Genomic DNA, 20,468 nt, shown 5'->3' with positions numbered 1-20,468 from the left:
AATACATTATCCAACATATTAAAACTTCAATTATTCAGGCATAAAAATATACTAGATTTTTTTTTCTTATCCTCCAAGAACTACATGCTACTTTAAAACAAACTACTTGAGTGTGGAGGCATATGTCTACAATCCTAGCTGGACTACAATTCAGAGGCCAGCCTAGGCTATACAGTAAAAACAACAACAAAAATAACCTGAATTTCTTTCCAGCCTTCATTTATGGTCCTCAGGTAGGCCTGATCCTTTTGCAATAGACTGGAGTGGCTGCTGTACCTGATACCCATCACCTTTAGCAAAGTTAGTCCGGCAGGAGACATGCATGGGGGGAAGGATGCTTGAATGAAATGCAGCTGAGAATCTCCTATGGCAAGAATACGTATGATTATAAGATCATGGTTATGTTATTAGATTACATATTTAAGTTGTAATAATTGTCCAAATTATTCATAATTCAAATGTTAGGATTTCAATTATTCTTTGCACCTCACCTCACAGAGGCTTCTTTAACTTCTTTCTCTCCAGTGAACTTTCAATTCTGCCTTCAGCATTTATTTCTTTCAAGGCCCATGACTAACTCTGTTCTACTTTCTGTTGACCTTTTATAGTCTATCTTCCATAGTATACGCTCTTTGGGAACTGAGATCAAAGCTCTCTTGTATATAATATGATTGTTGAAGAACTAGGAAAGTGAAAGGCCAGCTTGGAAAAGGTTTTGTAGAGGTGCTGAGAATATTTAGATTAAATTCTATGGGCCCAAGGTTATTAGACTTCTAAACAATAAGGTCTTCCTTCTGCCTGGAACTCTCCATCAAAGTGTTCTGGAGAGCTCTAGCTCTGTACTCACTATTCAACAAATCCAAGTGACTAGTAGCACAACCCTGAGTAAAAGTTACTCCAACAGGGGGTGACAGGTGGACAGTTTAATATATCAGTGGGCTTTAGTGGACAATTATTGGGCCTCCCTGAGATTCCCAACTATAAAATGAAATATTAGGTCAAGAGTTAAGGCACTGTGACAAGGAGTAACTTACAATTATGCCTGAAGGTAAGAAATTTCATAATTGAAACATTTCTGAGAGAAGTTTACATTTCTTTGGGGCATTGGTTAAGCTATCCACATGGCCATATCTTATACTGGAGGGGACCAATAATTAAAGGAACATCCCTCAGGATGTTTTACACATATACACCGACCAAACAGACAGACTTTATAATCTCCACTGTTCCTCTGAAAGATTCAAGAGAATGAAACATCTATAGGAACTAGAGGAGACCTGATGAGATGAAAATGAAGGAAGATATCAACTAACAGTATTTTATTTTATTTATATTTCCATAATTCTTGATTTTTTATTATAAACATATACTCATGTTTGTTTTATATAGTGTATGCTTACATAATTTACATATTTAATTCATATATATAATCTAAATAGACTCATTGATATATAATAGCAAGATATTAAAATAAAAAGTGTAAGAAAAATAGTATTTTTGTGAATGTACATGCTTAACAAGAGACAGAGAAAGTAGGAGAGAGAGAGAGAGAGAGAGAGAGAGAGAGAGAGAGAGAGAGAGAGAGAGACGGGGGGGGGAGAATATGGGCATGTCAGGGCCTCCAGCCACTGCAAAGGAACTCCAGATGTATGCACCAACTTGTGCATCTGGCTTATGTGGGTCCTGGGGAATCAAGCCTCGAACCAGGGTCCTTAGGCTTCACAGGCAAGCACTTAACCTCTAAGCGATCTCTCCACCCCTGGCCTTTTTTTTTTTTTTAAATTTTTATTAACATTTTCCATGATTATAAAATATATCCCATGGTAATTCCGTCCCTCCCCACCCCCACACTTTCCCATTTGAAATTCCATTCTCCATCATATTACCTCCCCATTACAATCATTGCAATTACATATATAAAATATCAACCTATTAAGTATCCTCCTCCCTTCCTTTCTCTACCGTTTATGTCTCCTTTTTAACTTACTGGCCTCTGCTACTAAGTATTTTCATTCTCACGCAGAAGCCCAGCCATCTGTAGCTAGGATCCACATATGAGAGAGAACATGTGGCGCTTGGCTTTCTGGGCCTGGGTTACCTCACTTAGTATAATACTTTCCAGGTCCATCCATTTTTCTTCAAATTTCATAACTTCATTTTTCTTTACCGCTGAGTAGAACTCCATTGTATAAATGTGCCACATCTTCATTATCCACTCATCTGTTGAAGGACATCTAGGCTGGTTCCATTTCCAAGCAATTATAAACTGAGCAGCAATAAATATGGTTGAGCACGTACTTCTAAGGAAATGAGATGAGTCCTTTGGATATATGCCTAGGAGTGCTATAGCTGGGTCATATGGTAGATCAATCTCTAGCTGTTTTAGGAACCTCCACACTGTTTTCCACAATGGCTGGACCAGATTGCATTCCCACCAGCAGTGTAGAAGGGTTCCTTTTCTTCCACATCCCCGCCGACATTTATGATCATTTGTTTTCATGATGGTGGCCAATCTGACAGGAGTGAGATGGAATCTCAATGTAGTTTTAATCTGCATTTCCCTGATGACTAGTGACGTAGAACATTTTTTTAGATGCTTATATGCCATTCGTATTTCTTCCTTTGAGAACTCTCTATTTAGCTCCATAGCCCATTTTTTGATTGGCTTGATTCCTTATTATTTAACTTTTTGAGTTCTTTGTATATCCTAGATATTAATCCTCTATCACATATATAGCAGGCGAAGATTTTTTCCCATTCTGAAGGTTGCCTCTTTTCTTTTTTCACTGTGTCCTTTGCGGTGCAAAATCTTTGTAATATCATTAGGTCCCAGTGGTTAATCTGTGGTTTTATTGCCTGAGCAATTGGGGTTGTATTCAGAAAGTCTTTGCCAAGACCAATATGTTGAAGGGTTTCCCCTACCTTTTCCTCTAGAGGTTTCAGAGTTTCAGGTCTGATGTTAGGTCTTTAATCCATTTTGACTTAATTATGTGCATGGTGAGAGAGAAGAACCTATTTTCATCCTTCTGCAGATATATATCCAGTTTTCAAAACACCATTTGCTGAAGAGGCTGTCTCTTCTCCAATGAGTATTTTTGGCATTTTTATCGAATATCAGGTGGCTATAGCTACTTGGGCTTACATCAGGGTCCTCTATTCTGTTCCACTGATCTACATGTCTGTTTTTGTGCCAGTACCATGCTCTTTTTGTTACTATGGCTCTGTAGTATAGCTTAAAATCAGGTATGGTGATACCGCCAGCCTCTTTTTTGTTGCTCAGTATTATTTTAGATATTCGAGGTTTTTTGTGATTCCAAATGAATGTTTGGATTGTTTTTTCTATTTCCATGAAGAAAGCCTTTGGAATTTTGATAGGGACTGCATTAAATGTGTAGATTGCTTTAAGTAAGATTGCCATTTTCACAATATTGATTCTTCCAATCCAGGAACAAGGGATGTTTCTCCACTTTCTAGTGTCTTCTGCAATTTCTCGCTTGAGTGTTTTAAAGTTCTCATCATAGAGATTCTTTACTTCCTCGGTTAGGTTTATTCCAAGGTACTTTATGTTTTTTTTGATGAAATTGTGAATGGGAGTGATTCTCTGATTTCATCCTCTGTGTGTTTGTTGTTAGCATATATGAAGGCTACTGATTTCTGTGCATTTATTTTGTATCCTGCTACATGGCTGTAGGTTTTGATCAGCTCTAACAGCTTGCTAGTAGAGTCTTTAGGGTCTTTTATGTATAGAATCATGTCATCTGCAAATAATGATAACTTGGTTTCTTCCTTTCCAATTTGTATCCCTTTTATGTGTGTCTCTTGCCTTATTGCTATGGCTAAGACTTCCAAAACTATATTAAATAAAAGTGGGACCGTGGACACCCTTGTCTTGTTCCTGATTTTAGTGGAAAAGCTTCTAGTTTTTCCCCATTTAGTAATATGTTGGCTGTAGGCTTGTCATAAATAGCTTTTATTATATTGAGATATGTTCCTTCTATTCCCAGTCTCTGTAGGACTTTTATCATGAAGGGATGTTGGATTTTGTCAAATGCTTTCTCTGCGTCTAATGAGATGATCATGTGATTTTTGTCCTTCAACCCGTTTATGTAATGTATTACATTTATAGATTTGCGTATGTTGAACCATCCCTGCATCTCTGGGATAAAGCCTACTTGGTCAGGGTGAATGATCTTTTTGATATACTCTTGTATTCTGTTTGCCCATATTTTGTTGAGAATTTTTGCATTTATGTTCATGAGGGAGATTGGTCTGTAATTTTCTTTTTTTGTTCTATCTTTGCCTGGTTTTGGTATCAGGGTGATGCTGGCCTCATAGAAGGAGTTTGGTAGAATTCCATTTCCTGGAACAGCTTAAGAAGCAATGGTGTTAGGTCCTCCTTAAAAGTCTGGTAAAATTCAGCAGTGAATCCATCCAGGCCTGGGCTTTTTTTAGTTGGGAGATTATTGATAGCTGTTTGGATCTCCATGTTTGTTACAGATCTATTAAAGTGATTAATCTCATTTTGATTTAATTTAGGTAGGTCATATAGATCAAGGAAATCATCCATGTCTTTCAGATTTTCATACTTTGTGGAGTATATGCTTTTATACTATGTCACTATGATTTTTGGAATTTCTCTGGAATCTGTTGTGATGTTACCTTGTTCATCCCTGATTTTATTAATTTGTGTCTCTTCTCTCTTTCTTTTGGTCAGATTTGCTAAGGGTTTATCAATCTTGTTTATCCTTTCAAAGAACCAACTCTTTGTTTCATTAATTCTTTGGATTGTTCTTTTTGTTTCTATTTCATTAATTTCTGCCCTAATCTTTATTATTTCTTCCCGTCACTGATTTTTGGTTTGCCTTGTTCTTCTTTTTCCAAGGCTTTAAGGTGAAGCATTAGGTCGTTTACTTGCGACCTTTCTAATTTCTTAATATAGGCACTTAAGGCTATAAATTTACCTCTTAGAACTGCCTTCATTGTGTCCCAGAGATTTTGGTAGGTTGTGTTCTCATTATCATTTGACTCTATAAATTTTTTGATTTCCTTTTTGATTTCTTCATTGACCCATTCATCATTTAGTAGTGTATTGTTTAGTTTCCATGATTTTATGTATGCTCTATAGCCTTTCTTGGTACTGATTTGTAGTTTAATTCCATTGTGGTCAGATAGAATGCAAGGAATTATTTCAATTTTCCTGAATTTGTTAAGATTTGCTTTGTGCCCTAATATATGGTCTATTTTACAGAATGTTCCATGTGCTGCTGAAAAGAATGTATATTCTGCAGCCTTTGGATGAAATGTCCTGTATATATCTGTTAAGTCCATTCCTTCTATGACCTCATTTAGTCCAGATGCCTCTCTGTTTATTCTTTCCCGGGATGACCTGTCAATTGATGAGAGTGGGGTGTTAAAGTCACCCACCACCACTGTGTTTGGTGTTATCTGTGACCTTAGTTCTAATAGTGTTTGTTTGACGAATTTGGGAGCCCCCATGTTAGGTGCATATGTTTAGGATTGTAATGTCCTCCTGTTGGAGTGTGCCCTAAATCAATATAAAGTGACCTTCCTTATCTTTCTTGACTAACGTTGGACTAAAGTCTACCCTGTCTGATATTAGGATAGCAACCCCTGCTTGTTTTCTAGGCCCATTTGCTTGAAACACCGTTTTCCAACCTTTCACCCTAAGATAATATCTATCCTTTGTAGAAAGGTGAGTTTCTTGGAGACAACAAATTGTAGGATCCTCCTTTTTAACCCAGTCTGCAAACCTATGTCTTTTCGTTGGGGCACTGAGGCCATTGATATAAAGAGTATTATTGAAAGGTGTGTATTTATGTTTGCCATTTTTGTGTGTGTGTGTGTGTGTGTGTTTCTGGTTCTACCTGCGCTGTCTTCTGTTAACTAGTATTTGAGTATTGCTTGTTTTTTCTAGGTTCCTTATATGTGTGCTTTTCCTTTTGTTCAGCATGGAGGATTCTATCAAGTATTTTCTGTAGAGCTGGTTTTGTCTTCAAATACTCCTTTAACCTGCTTTTGTCATGGAATGTCTTTATTTCTCCATCTATTTGAATGGATAACTTTGCAGGATAAAGTAACCTTGGTTGACAGTTGTTATCTTTCAGAACTTGGAATATATCACTCCAAGCCCTTCTGGCTTTAAAAGTTTGTGTTGAATAATCTGCTGTAATCCTGATGGGCTTGCTTTTGTATGTAACTTGATTTTTCTCTCTAACTGCTTTCAATATTTTTTCTTTGGTGTGTGTGTTTGGAAGTTTGATTATAATATGGCAAGGAGAAGTTCTTTCTCAGTTTTGTCTGGCTGGGGTTCTAAAGGCTTCCTGTATCTGCATTGGCACCTCTTTCCCAATTTGGGGGGAAATTTTCTTCTATGATTTTGTTGAAGACGCCTACTATGCCTCTGGAGTGGAGTTCTTCTCCTTCTACTAAGCCCTGAATTCTTATATTGGATCTTTTCATAGTGTCCTGAATATCTTGAAATTCCCACTCATACTTTTCTATAAGTTTGTCTTTCTTTTTGTTGGACTGCATTAGGTCAGCCACCTGGTTTTCTAGCTTAGATATTCTGTCCTCTCCCTCATCCATCCTACTGGTGAGATTTTCTACAGAGTTTTTTATTTCATTAACTGTGTTCTTCATTGCTAGTAATTCTGACTGGTTTTTCTTTATTATTTCTATTTCCTTATTTATGTCTTGTATTGCCTTCTTTATGTCATTAAATTGGTGTCCTGCCCCTCTGTGATTCCTTTGATTGTTTTGATGTGTTCTTTGACCTCTTTGAACATATTTATAATCATTCTTTTGAACTCTTTCTCAGGCATTTCCTCTAACTCTTTCTCACTGGAGGACATTTCTGATGCATTAATACTTTTAGGTGGATTTATATCGTCTTGCTTTTTAGTGTTTCTTGTGTTATTATAAATATAGTTTTGCATCTTGGATTAAGTTAATGCTTGGATTTTCTAGCTAGCTGTGTATTCTTAGCTGTATCAATTGATTTGGTGTAATATATTTTCAGGGTAGGACCTTAAGGTGTTAGGTGTGGCTCTTAAGACTCTCAAGAGTATCTACAAAGATGTTCTTAGGGGTTGAGTTTCCCTGCTATAGGAGTATTCAAGCAGGCTGAGTGGAATAAAATACAGGTAGATTCTAAAATTTAACTAAACACTGTACACATCCAATCAAAAACAGCCCCGAGTATGTATGCAAGAGTAGTTATTATACCGACCAGATCCTCTATCAACAAAGAGGTTAAGATTTCTGGTCTGTTGAGGGTTCCAAGTCAGCTTGTGACCAAGTGAGACCCTTCCCTGGTGCAATCCCAGTTACCTTGGATGATTTTGGTCTCAGTCAAGTTGCTGCCTGGGTCGTCGGGCTGCTGTTCTGATTTCTGGAGCTGGGCACTTGCTTTTCCTGTGGGGCAAACTGAGCTGCTGCTGCTGCCTCTGCTGCTGCTGTAGCTGCCACTGCTGGAGCCACCACTGCTGCTGAAGCTGCTGCTGCTGTGTCCACTGCCGCTGCTCCCCCTGAAGCTGCTGCTGCCGAGGCCGCTGTTACCGGTGCTGGAGCCACTGATGTTGCTGCTGAACTCTGCTCCTGCTTGGGTCCCGCTGTCAGCCCAAGTTGGCGTGGCCGGGTCCCGGGCTGCTGCTCCGTTCGCCGGAGCTGGGCTCAGGAGGTGGGTGAGGGGAGGGAGCTGCGGCTGCTCTGGTTCTCTCGCTGTTCCAAGTGTTCTTCTACCTCACGGTCTGCTCCTCCGTTGCTCGCTGCCGCTCTCCCCTCACGTTTCCCGAGTTGCGGAGAGCGCCGGTGTGAGAGAAAGCTCCGGCACCTGGCTTTTCCTGTGGCTCAAGCCCAGTCTGGCTGCTTTCTGGTACACCGCAGCTGCGGCGGTTGGCCGAGCTGCCGGAGCCGCTTTTCCTGCCTGTGCAGGCTCTGGATGCTATGGAACTCTTCTACTTCTCTGCTGCCACTTCAATTTCCTATACACCTCACTTTTTAGTAAAAGTGTGTATTTTGCTGAGTTATTTTGGTCTTTTTCCCCCCTAGGCTGCTTTGGTGTGGTACCTATGCCGCCATCTTAACCGGAAGTCCAACTAACAGTATTTTAAAATGTAAGCCTATCTGAGAGTGTGAGCCTAAAAATAATTCCTGACAACCACAAAGAATGGGGTTGTATAGTGATAATCTGCTTTAAGTCAAAGGAGGAGTCTGTCATAGTGAGACAGGCTCATGAACTAATGGGCTACTTATACACAATAATCTGCTCAGAGCAGAATGTGAGCACCATATTATATCTGTATTTTTACAACAGACCGTAATTACCTATAACAGTTCTATACATTTAGTGTTAGATAAAGCAAACAATCAGTTCTCAAGAATGCTCTTTGAGCAATGCATCTACACTAGCACACATCTAAGATCTATTTGTCTATTCTGCAATACCTGATCCTATATAAAGTTCATTATGTCTCAAACTATCAGAATGACTAATCATTTATATATAAGCTGTGGATAGTCAAATCAAACGTTAAAGGACAAATACTTTGAAACATCCTCATGATTCTCTTTTTCCATCCTTGGCTCTGTGTGCTAAATTTGTGAATTTGCTCTTTAATTCTGGTTTATTTGTCTAGCAACCCTAAATGCAAACAGGGAAATGGCTATTGCTTTAAAGAAATAACCATTTCAAAATTTCCCAGTCAGGTGTGGTGGCACACACCTTTAATCCCAGCAGTCGGGGAGGCAAAGGTAGAAGAATCACAATGAATTTGAGGGCAACCCTAGAATACATAGTGAATTCAAGGTCAGCCTGTGCCAGGGTGTGATGCTACCTCAAAAAACCAAGTAAAATAAAATAAAAGAAAAGAAAGAAGGAAGGCTGGAGAGATGGCTTAGCAGTTAAGACACTTGCCAGCAACACCTAATAACCGGTGTTCAATTCCCCAGTACCCATGAAAAGCCAGATACACAGTGTTGCATGCATCTAGAGCTCGTTTGCAGTGGACAGAGACCCTGGCACACCCATTCATTCATTCACTCATTTGTTCATTCTCTCCTCTTTCCCCATCTCTCTCTCCTTGCAAATAAATGAATAAAATATTTTTAAAAAGATTTCTTGGGGGGGTATTACCACGGGATATTTTTTATAATGATAGAAAATGTTTAATAAAATTGAGAAAAAAAGATTTCTCTATAATATTGCTGCAATTCAATGAATGATACAGAATTCAGGATATTTTTCCATGGTGATCTATTCTTGGGTTATGAGTTTTATAAGCTGACAGTACTTTTGGGTTATAAATAAACTAAAATCTCCATTACTTAAACTTCAATGGAATCTTCAATTAAGTATAAAATTTGAGAAGAATGAATTCTTAGATAAAAGAAGAAATAATATGTGTTAAATATGCATTAGCTTCGTGTTCATTTTGTAATTTTGACATCTATGTGATTATAGAACGTAGAAGAACTAAGCTAGAAACAGGACAAGAGCCTGTAGTAATAATTTGGCATCTCTATAACCAATATAGCTTACAAAAAACATTAACTATGCTGAGGCCCAATTGTCAGATAACTTGACAGACCTTTATTTCAATTTTACAGAAAAGGAAATTAGAATTCAGTTCTTACGATCCAAGGCCATACTGACAGTAAGTGATCAGGTCTGGACTAAAATTAAGTTTATAAACTGTGAACCTGACATTTCTACGGCTACCATATACTACTACCTTCTGTAGTCAAAACAACAAACGTCTAGATGTTAACCAAGAAGATGAACAATAAGGTGGCAAAATGGTTAGCTTTCCAAAAATTAAGGAAGCAGGAAGAGCTCTGATAAATCCTGTCAGACATACCAGCATAGATAACACATTACTAATTTATTAATACAGCATATCCAACTAACGTCAGTGATGAAATGCTTTGGTTTAAACCAGCTTCAACAAGTTAGGAGAGCAAGCAGGGATGTTGTAGCATAAACTCTAACCAAGAACAAAGGTATAGCTTTGAAGTCTTGTCAGGAAATTTGTATGCAGATTAAGGTTAGACGAGCTATATATAGAGAAAGTGAAGACATATTAAAAACTACCTTTGTCTAGAAGAAGCAAAATGGAATATGAACTTTATGATCAGAAGACAGAACATGGTACTTAGCCCTTTTTTTTATCATAAGGAAGTGAGCTCACAGGCCTCTCTGGCCAATATGACTACTATGCTAATAACTAAGAGGCATAGACATATGTGTAGGTAGGAAGGTAACTGACGTCATGTGCATGTATGAAGCATGCTGGGAACACATTCATGTTAGAATGTACTATTGTCATCACTTTGGTTTAAATTTAAGATTCCATACACAAAGTTGATTATGTTTTAGACACTATAAAAATAATATGAATTATCACTATCCTTCTGCTGACAGATTTATTTATAGTGAGTGACAGGACTGTTAAAATCCATGAGGGTATAAGCAAACAAAGGCAACATCAAGTTCCTCTGAGTAAATTAGTACCTATAAAATAAGGAGGGCTCCAACCATGTTTTCTAAATGATTTTTAGATTAATTTAGATGTGGGCTTATTCATTTATTACCAGAATTCACTGGTAATCTCTCAGAGACTAACAAACCTGATATATACCACATCAATATTTTCCTCAGAAAAAAAATAGTAAGACCAGAACAAAAGTAACAATTCTTTTCCAAACAACAAACTTTCTATAATTTTGTTTAATAAAAAGTTTGACAGGGCTGAAGAGATGGTTTGGTGGTTGGGCACGTGCCTGTGAAGCCTAAGGACCCCGGTTCGAAGCTTGATTCTCCATGACCCACGTTAGCCACATGCACAAGGGGGGTGCACACATCTGGAGTTCATTTGCAGTGGCCAGAGGCCCTGGCACACTCTCTCTGTCCTCCGTCACTTTCAAATAAATAAAATAAAAACAAACAAAAATAAAAATAAAAAGTTTGAGGGACTGGGGACATGGCTCATTTGGTAGAGTGCCTGCCTAACATGCATGAGGCACTGAGTTCAATCACCAGCCCTATAAAAGCCAGGCATGATGATGACCCAGCACGTGGGGTAGACCCAAGAGAAACAGAAATTTAAAGCCATCCTCAGCTATGTAGAGAACTAGAGGTCACAGCCAGGTGTAGTGGTGCACACTTTTAATCCTAGTACTCTGTAGATTGAGATAGGATAACTGTGAGTTCGAGGTCAGCCTGGGCTACATGAGGGCTTGTCTCTTTCTCAATAAAAAAAGTATGCTTAGACACTTTCCTGTTTTGGATAGAAGTACTCAATTCTAGAGATAATTTAAAATTCAACTAGTTTCAATATGCTTATCAGACAAAGCAAAATATTACAATATCCCCAAATAGCCTATACCAGGTGTGGCAGGTAAAGCAGCCCCTTGAGAGGCTTGTGGGGGAGGGGCTAACTTGACATTTTTTTTTTTAATTTTTATTAACATTTTCCATGATTATAAAATATATCCCATGGTAATTCCCTCCCTCCCCACCCCCACACTTTCCCATTTGAAATTCCATTCTCCATCATATTACCTCCCCATTACAATCATTGTAATTACATATATACAATATCAACCTATTATAACTTGACATTTCTCTACCAAAATGTAAAGCATTCAAGTTTGTAGTATTTCCAATCTAGAGCACATGGAAATAAGATATTTCATTATTTAATTTCTAGTGTTTTTCAATATGTTATTTTCTAGCAGATACAATTCAGTTGAGGGGGAAAACTGAAAGGATAGAGAGTAAAGATAGCCTAGAAGACAAAAAAAAAATGAAAATATTTGCAGGTAAAATAGTAATTTTAAAAAAGGCAACTTGGCATGTAAATTTTCATCTGGTTAGTTTTAAATTTTTATAATTTTTAATATTTTATTTATTTGAGAGAAAGAAAGAGGGAAATAAGCAGAATGGGTACACCAGGGCCTGTAGCCACTGCAAATGAACTCCAAACACATGAGTCACTTTGGGCATCTGGCTCCTGGGTACTGTGGAATCAAACTTGGGTCCTTAGGCTTTGCAGGCAAGTGCCTTAACTGCTAAGCCATCTCTCCATCCCTAAATTTATTTTTTATTAGCATGTGAAGAATTGGGTTTTCTTATAACCTGTTTACATATTGGGTTTCCACATAGGAAGAATGCTCTTAAAGGCTTAAGGGGATGTCTGATTATCACATATTTTATGCCAAATGTAATACTGCTATAGAACTTACCCCAAATTTGTGTCTTAAGGCTCTAATTCCAAGAACCTAGTCCAACAGAACTGCTGTCTTTATAAGATGAGACAGTAGAGAGACTCCCTGATCTCCTTCTTCCAAGAGCCTTTCTCTTGCTCACAAACCTTGAGAACAGTAAGAAAATACTTTTTTGTTGTTGTTTATGATTTACTCCACCCAGCCTGTGGTATTTTGTTGTGGCAGTTTGTATAGCCTAGTACTAATGCCAAGTAAGTACTTTGTTAACTGGAGTGTTGTTGGTAAAAGCTATTCTTAAAACATTCACTAGTGCCAATGCAGACCTGAGTCACTGCTGCTATTGTAGTTAGCATATGAGAAGGTATTAGCCCTCTATTTTCTCTATGGAATCAGAGATTCCTCTATTTTCTAGAGACTCCCCTGAACACCTGCTCATTTACTCTGAATACACACTGGACATTACAAGTACTCCTCTGCATCTCTGCATTTATCATCAACAGCTGCAACAGGCATTTGGATGAGAGCTTCAAACCTGGAACAACAAAGGCAATCATCCTGGGAGGAAAACATTCCTCCAAGAGTTTACTGCTCCTTAGAGAAGATATCTAGGCAATAGGATTCAACAGCAAACAAACAAACAAAACAGTTTTGACCTATCAGCTAAAACAAGTCTAAGGATTCACTTCTGACAGTGAAAAGAAAGGACAAATTACCACTTTTCTTCCCAAGGGGATAAGACAACATGCTCATTTTCAGTAAGTATCATGCTATTCAGAAACAAAATGTCAAGTTTTTCTCAAATCCGATCTTCAATTTAGACGACCTTTGTCTACTTTGTCAGAACAAAACACAAAAGTCACTTTCCCTCTACTGAAGGGATATTTAGCCCAAGTTTAAATATCATCGTAGCCCGAAATGATAATGTAAAATCTGCTAACATTCCACTAAGTCACCAGTCATGAAGAATGGTGTGGTTAGAATGATTTAACTATTAATTATACCATGATACTTATTCTACAAGCATTTATCCACCAATTTCACTACAAGCTTCCATGTGAGCAATGGGTTCCCATTTTCAAAGATAAGCATGGTTCACACTTAATAACTGCAGTTTTCTAGATCTTAGATGATGTAGAACGGAAGCAAAAAGAATGCAAGGGATGGAAGAGCAAGAATGAATGGCAGGGAGAATTCATAGAAATTAGCATAAAATTTATTAACAAAATATCTGTATTTGCACAAAAAAAATCACTGATAGGGAAATGTTGCTAAGTATTTTCATCAAATCTACATGTGTGAGCAAACAAATCTACTGAGCACCTGAATGCCAAAATCAACTGAGGAGTTCTTCTAAGAGGAACAGAATGGAAATGGTGTCAAAAATAACAGAAGTCCGTTGAGAAGAGAACACACTGAAGCGAAATGGACTCATATTTTAGCTGTCAAAGCAAATTTATTTTGCAAACCAAAGCTGTCTAAACCCAGGGAGAATATTATTTTAAAGTGTTCCTGGTTTTTGTGAAACTCCAAATACTTTTTATATACAACACCCCTCTCTTCTACCTATACAACAAATTCTACAAGTACTAATTTTAAGGAAATGAAGGATTTCTTACATATTTTATGCTCATGTCAATTTGTTTTTACTTAACAAGTTAAGAACTGAAGAAACGACTTATTTTATAGACACTAAAATAGCAAACAATGATACTAAAAGATATTCAGTATAAATATCCACCAAAAGGAAAAATCATTACAGAAAATTAAGTTGGCCTGATTGCAATTAGTCATCAGTCTCATTTCATCATTTGTAATTTGCTTTGATGGTATAACATTATACCATTATTTTGTGTTTGCTGTAAATACATGACAAGATATGTTTCCAAGAATGCACTGTATTAAAGAAAGAATCAAAAGGGCTGGAGAGGTGGCTTAGCAGTTAAGTGCTTGCCTGTGAAGCCTAAGGACCCCGGTTCGAGGCTCAATTCCCCAGGACCCATGTCAGCCAGATGCACAAAGGGCCACACACGTCTGGAGTTCGTTTGCAGTGGCTGGAAGCCCTGGCGCACCCATTCTCTCTCTCTCCATCTCTCTCTCTCAAATAAATAAATAAATAATAAATTTAAAAAAAAGAAAGAATCAAAATAACTCCAAAACAGTTAACTCTTAGGGCAGATTCAAAAAGTCATAATAGATGTCATTTTAGTAATCATCATTAGCATCACAAGCATTTAAAAATCTGTTTCTTGTGTGTGCAAGTATATAATGGTGTATGCACATGAGTGTGCAGATACGTATACTCCAATGCTTATGCATGCAGAGGCCACAGAAGAATGTCAGGTGTCTTCTTGTCATTCATCCACATATTTCTTTTTTAAGTATTTTTAATTTTTATTTATTTACTTATTTGAGAGACAGAGAGAGGGGGAGAGGGAAGAATGGGCACATCAGGGCCTCCAGCCACAGCAGACGTGCTCCAGTCGCTTGTGCCCCCTTGTGCATCTGGCTCACATGGGTCCTAGGGAATCGGACCTGGATCCTTTGGCTTTGGAGGCAAACGCCTTAACCACTAAGCCATCCCTCCAGCCCTTATCCACATATTTCTTACCTTGAAATGGGGCCTCTCCCTCAACCTGCAACTACTGACCATCAGGGAACCCCAGGGATTAGAGGTCCCCATGCTAAGTGGCAAGTGCTCTTAACTACTGAACCATCTCCTCAACCCCTACTTTCTTAATGCTTCATGGAACCTCCTTCATGCATCAACAACCTACCAATGCTCATTTTAAAAAATGTTTTCTAACTCACAAGACTAACTGGTAAGAAAGAAGATAGCTTTGCAATGTGAGCAAAAGGAAAGATGCAGAAAAAAGCTGCTATTACTTTAAGCTCTTGTTTGTGCTAATAAGATAAGTAAAGAGTGTACTGTAAAGGAAGTGAGATAGAAGAAACATAAATAAGGCAACATATCACAACTCATATTTTCCACAAGCAGAGGCTTATGTCTTCTAGACTCCTAACCCCACAGAGATAGGGAGGAATAGTATAACATCTCTGAGGCAACTGGATTTTCCAAGAATCAGTAATTATTCATTGGGCGTCCTTTTACTATTTCAAGTATTCTGTAATTTATATGGTCGCCTGTAGGTGTATCCAACCAACCTGTGGCCTACAGGCCACCTGTGTCACAAGATAGCTATGAATGTGGTCCAACGTATTTCTAGATGACAGCATCATGCCACAGTGTCAAAAGGTTGGACACGTTAGGGCCTACAATAAAGATGATGATGACAATAAGGATAGTGATGATGACAACTAATTACTGTGCATAACATCTTTCTATGGACAAAGAGGGAATGATCCATGTGGAGGATGAAATCAGGGAATCTCTCCCATTCACAATTGCCTCAAAAAAAACCCAAAAAAGTACCTTAGAATAAACTTAACCAAGTAAGTGAAGGATCTCTGCAATAAGAACTTTAAAACACTCAAGTGAGAAACTACAGAAGACACTAGGAAATGGAAAGACATCACATGTTCTTGAATTGGAAGAATTAATATTGTGAAAATGTCAGTCTTACCAAAAGCAATCTACACATTTAATGCAATTTCCATTAAAATTCCAATGGTATTCTTCACTGAAATAGATAAAAGAATCATTTGGGAGTACAAAAAACCTTGACATGGGCCACTTTGTACATCTGGCTTTATGTGAATACTGGGGAATCAAACCTGGGTTCTTAGGCTGTGCAGACAAGTGCCTTAACTGCTAAGCATCCCTCTACCTGGAAAACGACTTTAAATCCTAATAAAACCACCATGTCCAGTCTAAAAAAACAAACAAACAAACAAACAAAAAAACAAACCTTGAATAGTCAAAACAATTTTGAACAACAAAAATAAGGCTGGTGGAATCACCATGCCCTCATGTTTCAGTCAGGTTCACATTCCTGGTAGAAATCATTCAACCAAGAGTAGCTTGTGGGGGGGGGGGTTGGCGTGGGGAAGGTTTATTTTCGCTTACAGGCTTGAGAGAAAGCTCCACGATATCAGGGGGAAAGGATGGCATGAAAAGAGGGTGCACATCACCCCCTGACCAACATAAGGTGGACAACAGCAACAGGAAAGTGTGCCAAACACTGGCATGGGGAGACTGGCTATAAAAACCCATAAGCCTGCCCCTAACTATACACTGCCTCCAGGAAGGATTAATTTCCAATTGCCATCAGCTGGGGAACCTAGCACCCAGAACACCTAAGTTTATGGGGGACACCTGAATCAAACCACCACATTATGCCCCTCATCCCTATAAATTGATAACCATATGTGATGTAAAATGCAATGCATTCAGTCCAACTTTAAAAAGTCCCCATAGTTTTTATCCCAGTGATGTTCAAACATCCCCATAATTCAAGGTCTTTTAACTGAGCCATAATATCAAAAATTCCACCAAAACCCATGATGGCACCGAATACATACTCACACTACAAAAGATGGCATTGGGCATAGCAGAAAAATATTAAACCAATACAAGATTTAAAACAACCAGGGAAAACATCTGTGGTGGTTTGATTCAGGTGTCCCCCATAAACCTAGGTGTTCTGAATGCTAGGTTCCCAGCTGATGGATATTTGGGAATTAATGCCTCCTGGAGGGAGTGTATTGTTGGGGGTGGGCTTATGGGCTTTATAGCCAGTTTCCCCATGCCAATGTTTGGCACACCCTTCTGTTGCTGTGGTCCATCTTATGTTGGCCAGTGGGTGATGTCCACCCTCTGCTCATGCCATCCTTTTCCCTGCCATCGTGGAGCTTCCCCTCGAGCCTGTAAGCCAAAATAAAACTCTTTTTTTCCAGAAGCTGCTCTTGGTTGGGTGATTTTTACCAGCAAGGCAAACCAGACTGCAACTGTAAAGTGGTACCAAGGAGTGGGATTGCTGCTAGACACCTGACTGTGGCTTTGGCCTTTTGGAACTGACTTTCAAGAGGAAAGTGGAAGGAGTTGAAAACTTGGCCTAAGAGATGCCTTGCAGTGCTGAAAGTACAGCTTGATGGACTATTCTGGTCAGAGCTACAAGACCTGAATGCAGTTAAGAACTATGGACTGTGAGGTTTGGCTTATGAGGGTGAGAAAGAGCTTTGCCTGGACTGGGCTAGCAGTTTGTGTGAGTTTGCTCTTGTGCCCATGTCCTGAGAAGTTGTGCAGGGTTGCTTTGCGTAGAAATGAACTGGTGTGAGCAGAGGAATATGGCACAGAAAGGAAAAATCTTTGGGTGAACTGCTGCCTGTTCAACTGCAACTGAGAGATTACAACCTTTGAGACTGGGCTAGCTGACCTGTGCTGGGGCAACAGAAAGAATGTCGACTCTTTTGAAGGGGCCTGAGTGCTCAAGGAGTGTCCTGTTCTTCTAAGTCTGCTTTATTCCCCCTTGATTAACAAATTGGAACCCTACCTGGTATTGTGGAGTGTAAGAAATGCTGGAAAGAGGGTCATTGAGTTTGCAACACGGTCTTGTGTTTTGGAAATGGCCATGGGCAGTGTGAAGTGGGTTTGCTGGTTGCCTGCATAGAGACCCCATAGGGCCATGAGGATGAACTGTGGATTGCAGTGGAGACCCAGTGGAGATGCCGGGACCATGAAATGGCTGCCAAGGAGCTGCCGGCACCGATGAAGTTTTCCAGGACTGTGAGTAGCCTAGCTGGAGGGGAGGAATCAGAATGCCAGAGACTTGTTGCTGGTTAGAATTATTGGACTTGAAGATTTGTCACTGGTTAGAGTTGCTGGACTTGAAGCTACAGAGTTTGATATTTGCCCTGGTTGTTTTAAATCTTGTATTGGTTGAATGTTTCTTTGCTATGCCCAATGCCATCTTTTGCAGTGTGAATATTTGTTCTGTGCCATTATGGGTTTTTTGAGGTTATATTTTGGTATTATGGCTCAGTTAAAAGATCTTGTACTATGGGGATGTATGAACATCAATGGAATTGATAAAAACTATAGGGACTTTTAAAGTTAGAAGAATGTATTGCATTTTACATTATGTATGGTTATCAGTTTATGGGGGCCAGGGGCGGAATGTGGTGGTTTGATTCAGGTGTCCCCCATAAACATAGGTGTTGTGAATGCTAGATCTCCAGCTGATGGATATTTGTGAATTAATGCCTCCTGCAGTGAGTGTGTTGTTGGGGGCGGGCTTATGGGCTTTATAGCCAGTTTCCCCATGCCAATGTTTGGCACACCCTCCTGTTGCTGTTATGTTGGCCAGGGGGTGATGTCCACCCTCTGCTCATGCCATCCTTTTCCCTGCCATTGTGGAGCTTCCCCTCGAGCCTGTAAGCCAAAATAAAACTCTTTTTCCCAGAAGCTACTCTTGGTTGGGTGATTTCTACCAGCAAGGCAAACCGGACTGCAACAACATCAAATTCTATAACTCCAAGGACAACAACTCTAGCCAGTGACACACTTACAAGTCCAATAATTCTAACGAGCAACAAGTCTCTTGCATCCCAATTCCACCCCTCTAGCCAGGATACTCACAGTCCTGGAAAACTTCATTGGGACTGGCAGCTTTCCTTAGCAGCAATCTCATGGTCCCAGCATTTCCACTGGGTCTCCACTGCAATCCACGGTTCATCATCATGGCCCCATGGGGTCTCCATGCAGGCATCCAGCAACCTGCTTCACACTACCCATGGCCACTTCCAAAACACAAGACCATGTTGTAAACTCAATGACCCTCTCTTTACTGCATTTCTTACACTCCACAATACCAGGTAGGGTGCCAATTTGTTAATCTGGTGGTGGGGGGGGGGGAATAAAGAAGATTTTGAAGAAAAGGACACTTCTTGGGCACTCAGGCCACTCCAAAAGAGTCTACATTCTTTATGTTGCCCCAGTGCAGGTCAGCTAGCCCAATCAGAAAGGATGTAATCTATCAAACAATTTGCAGGTGAAGGGCCAGCAATTTAGGCCCAAAGATTTTATTTTCTTGGGTGTCATATCATTCTGCTCACATCAGTTCATTTCTATGCAAAGCAACCCTGCACAACTTCTCAGGACAGAGGCGTAACAGCAAGCTTTCCGCACAAACTGCTAGCCTAGTTCAGGCATAGTCCAACCTCACAGTCCATCATTTTTAGTGCATTCAGGTCTTTCAACTCTGACCAAAATAGTCCATCAAGCTGTACTTACAGCATTGCAAGACATCTCATAGGCCAAGGTTTCAAATCCTTCCACATTCCTCTTGAAAATCAGCTCCAAAAGGCCAAAGCCACATAATCAGGTATCTGGCAGCAACCTCACTCCTGGTACCACTTTACTGTTACAGTCAGGTTCACACTGCTGGTAGAACTCACCCAACCAAGAGAAGCTTGTGGGGAAAAAAGAGGTTTATTTTGGCTTACAGGCTTGAGGGGAAGCTCCTCAATGACAGGGAAAAATGACGGCATGAGCAGAAAGTGGACATCACCCTCTGGCCAACATAAGGTAGACAATAGCAACAGGAGAATGTGCCAAAAACTGGCATGGGGAAACTGGCTATAACACTCATAAGCCAGCCCCCAGCAATACACTGCCTCTAGGAAGCATTAATTTCCAATTGCCATCAGCTGGAGAACCTAGCAGAACAACTAAATTTATGGGGTCACCAGAATCAAACCACCACACTTAATTTAAGCCATATTACAAAGCCACAGTAACAAAAACAGCATGGTATTGGCACAAAGACAGACATGTAGATCAATGGAACAGAATACAGGACCCCAATGTTAATCCAGGCAGCTACAGCCATCTGATATTTGACAAATATGCAAAAATATTCATTGGATAAAAGATAGCCTCTTCAACAAATGGTGCTGGGAAAACTGGGTATCTGTATGTAGAAGGATAAAAATAGATCACTGCATTTCTCCAGGCACAAGAATCAAGTCCAAATGGATCAGGGACCTTAATATCAGACCTGAAACTGCTAGAGAAAAAAGTAGATGAAACACTTCAACATATTGGCATAAGCAATGACTTTCTTATTATAACCCAATTGCTGAGGAAATAACCAACCTCCTGGATCTCATGAAGTTACAAAGCTTTGGTACAGCAAAGGACACTGAATAGAGCAAAGAGACAACCTACAGAATGGGAGAAAATCTTTGCCAGATACACTTCTGACAGAGGATTAATATTCAGAATATACTAAGAACTCAAAAACAGAACCATAATAAATCCAACA

General features: G+C 39.3%; 1 protein-coding gene across 5 annotated transcripts in view; it reads right to left on the bottom strand.

Annotated features, from left to right (window-relative positions):
- The window catches only part of LOC123459300 (probable ATP-dependent RNA helicase DDX10), a 59,709-nt gene that overhangs the window by 15,253 nt on the left and 23,988 nt on the right, over window positions 1-20,468 (bottom strand). For 2 of the 5 annotated variants that reach the window (XR_006636204.1, XR_006636202.1), the window contains exon 4: window positions 12,265-12,392. The exons of the other annotated variants lie outside the window; for them this stretch is intronic. The gene's annotated coding sequence lies outside the window, so the exon portion shown is untranslated. The remainder of the gene's footprint in view (window positions 1-12,264; window positions 12,393-20,468) is intronic. 5 annotated transcript variants of the gene reach the window in all.

The sequence above is a fragment of the Jaculus jaculus genome, chromosome 3 (genome assembly GCF_020740685.1).
Source record: "Jaculus jaculus isolate mJacJac1 chromosome 3, mJacJac1.mat.Y.cur, whole genome shotgun sequence".
Taxonomy (NCBI): domain Eukaryota; kingdom Metazoa; phylum Chordata; class Mammalia; order Rodentia; family Dipodidae; genus Jaculus; species Jaculus jaculus.
This window is presented reverse-complemented; position numbering and strand designations above follow the sequence as displayed.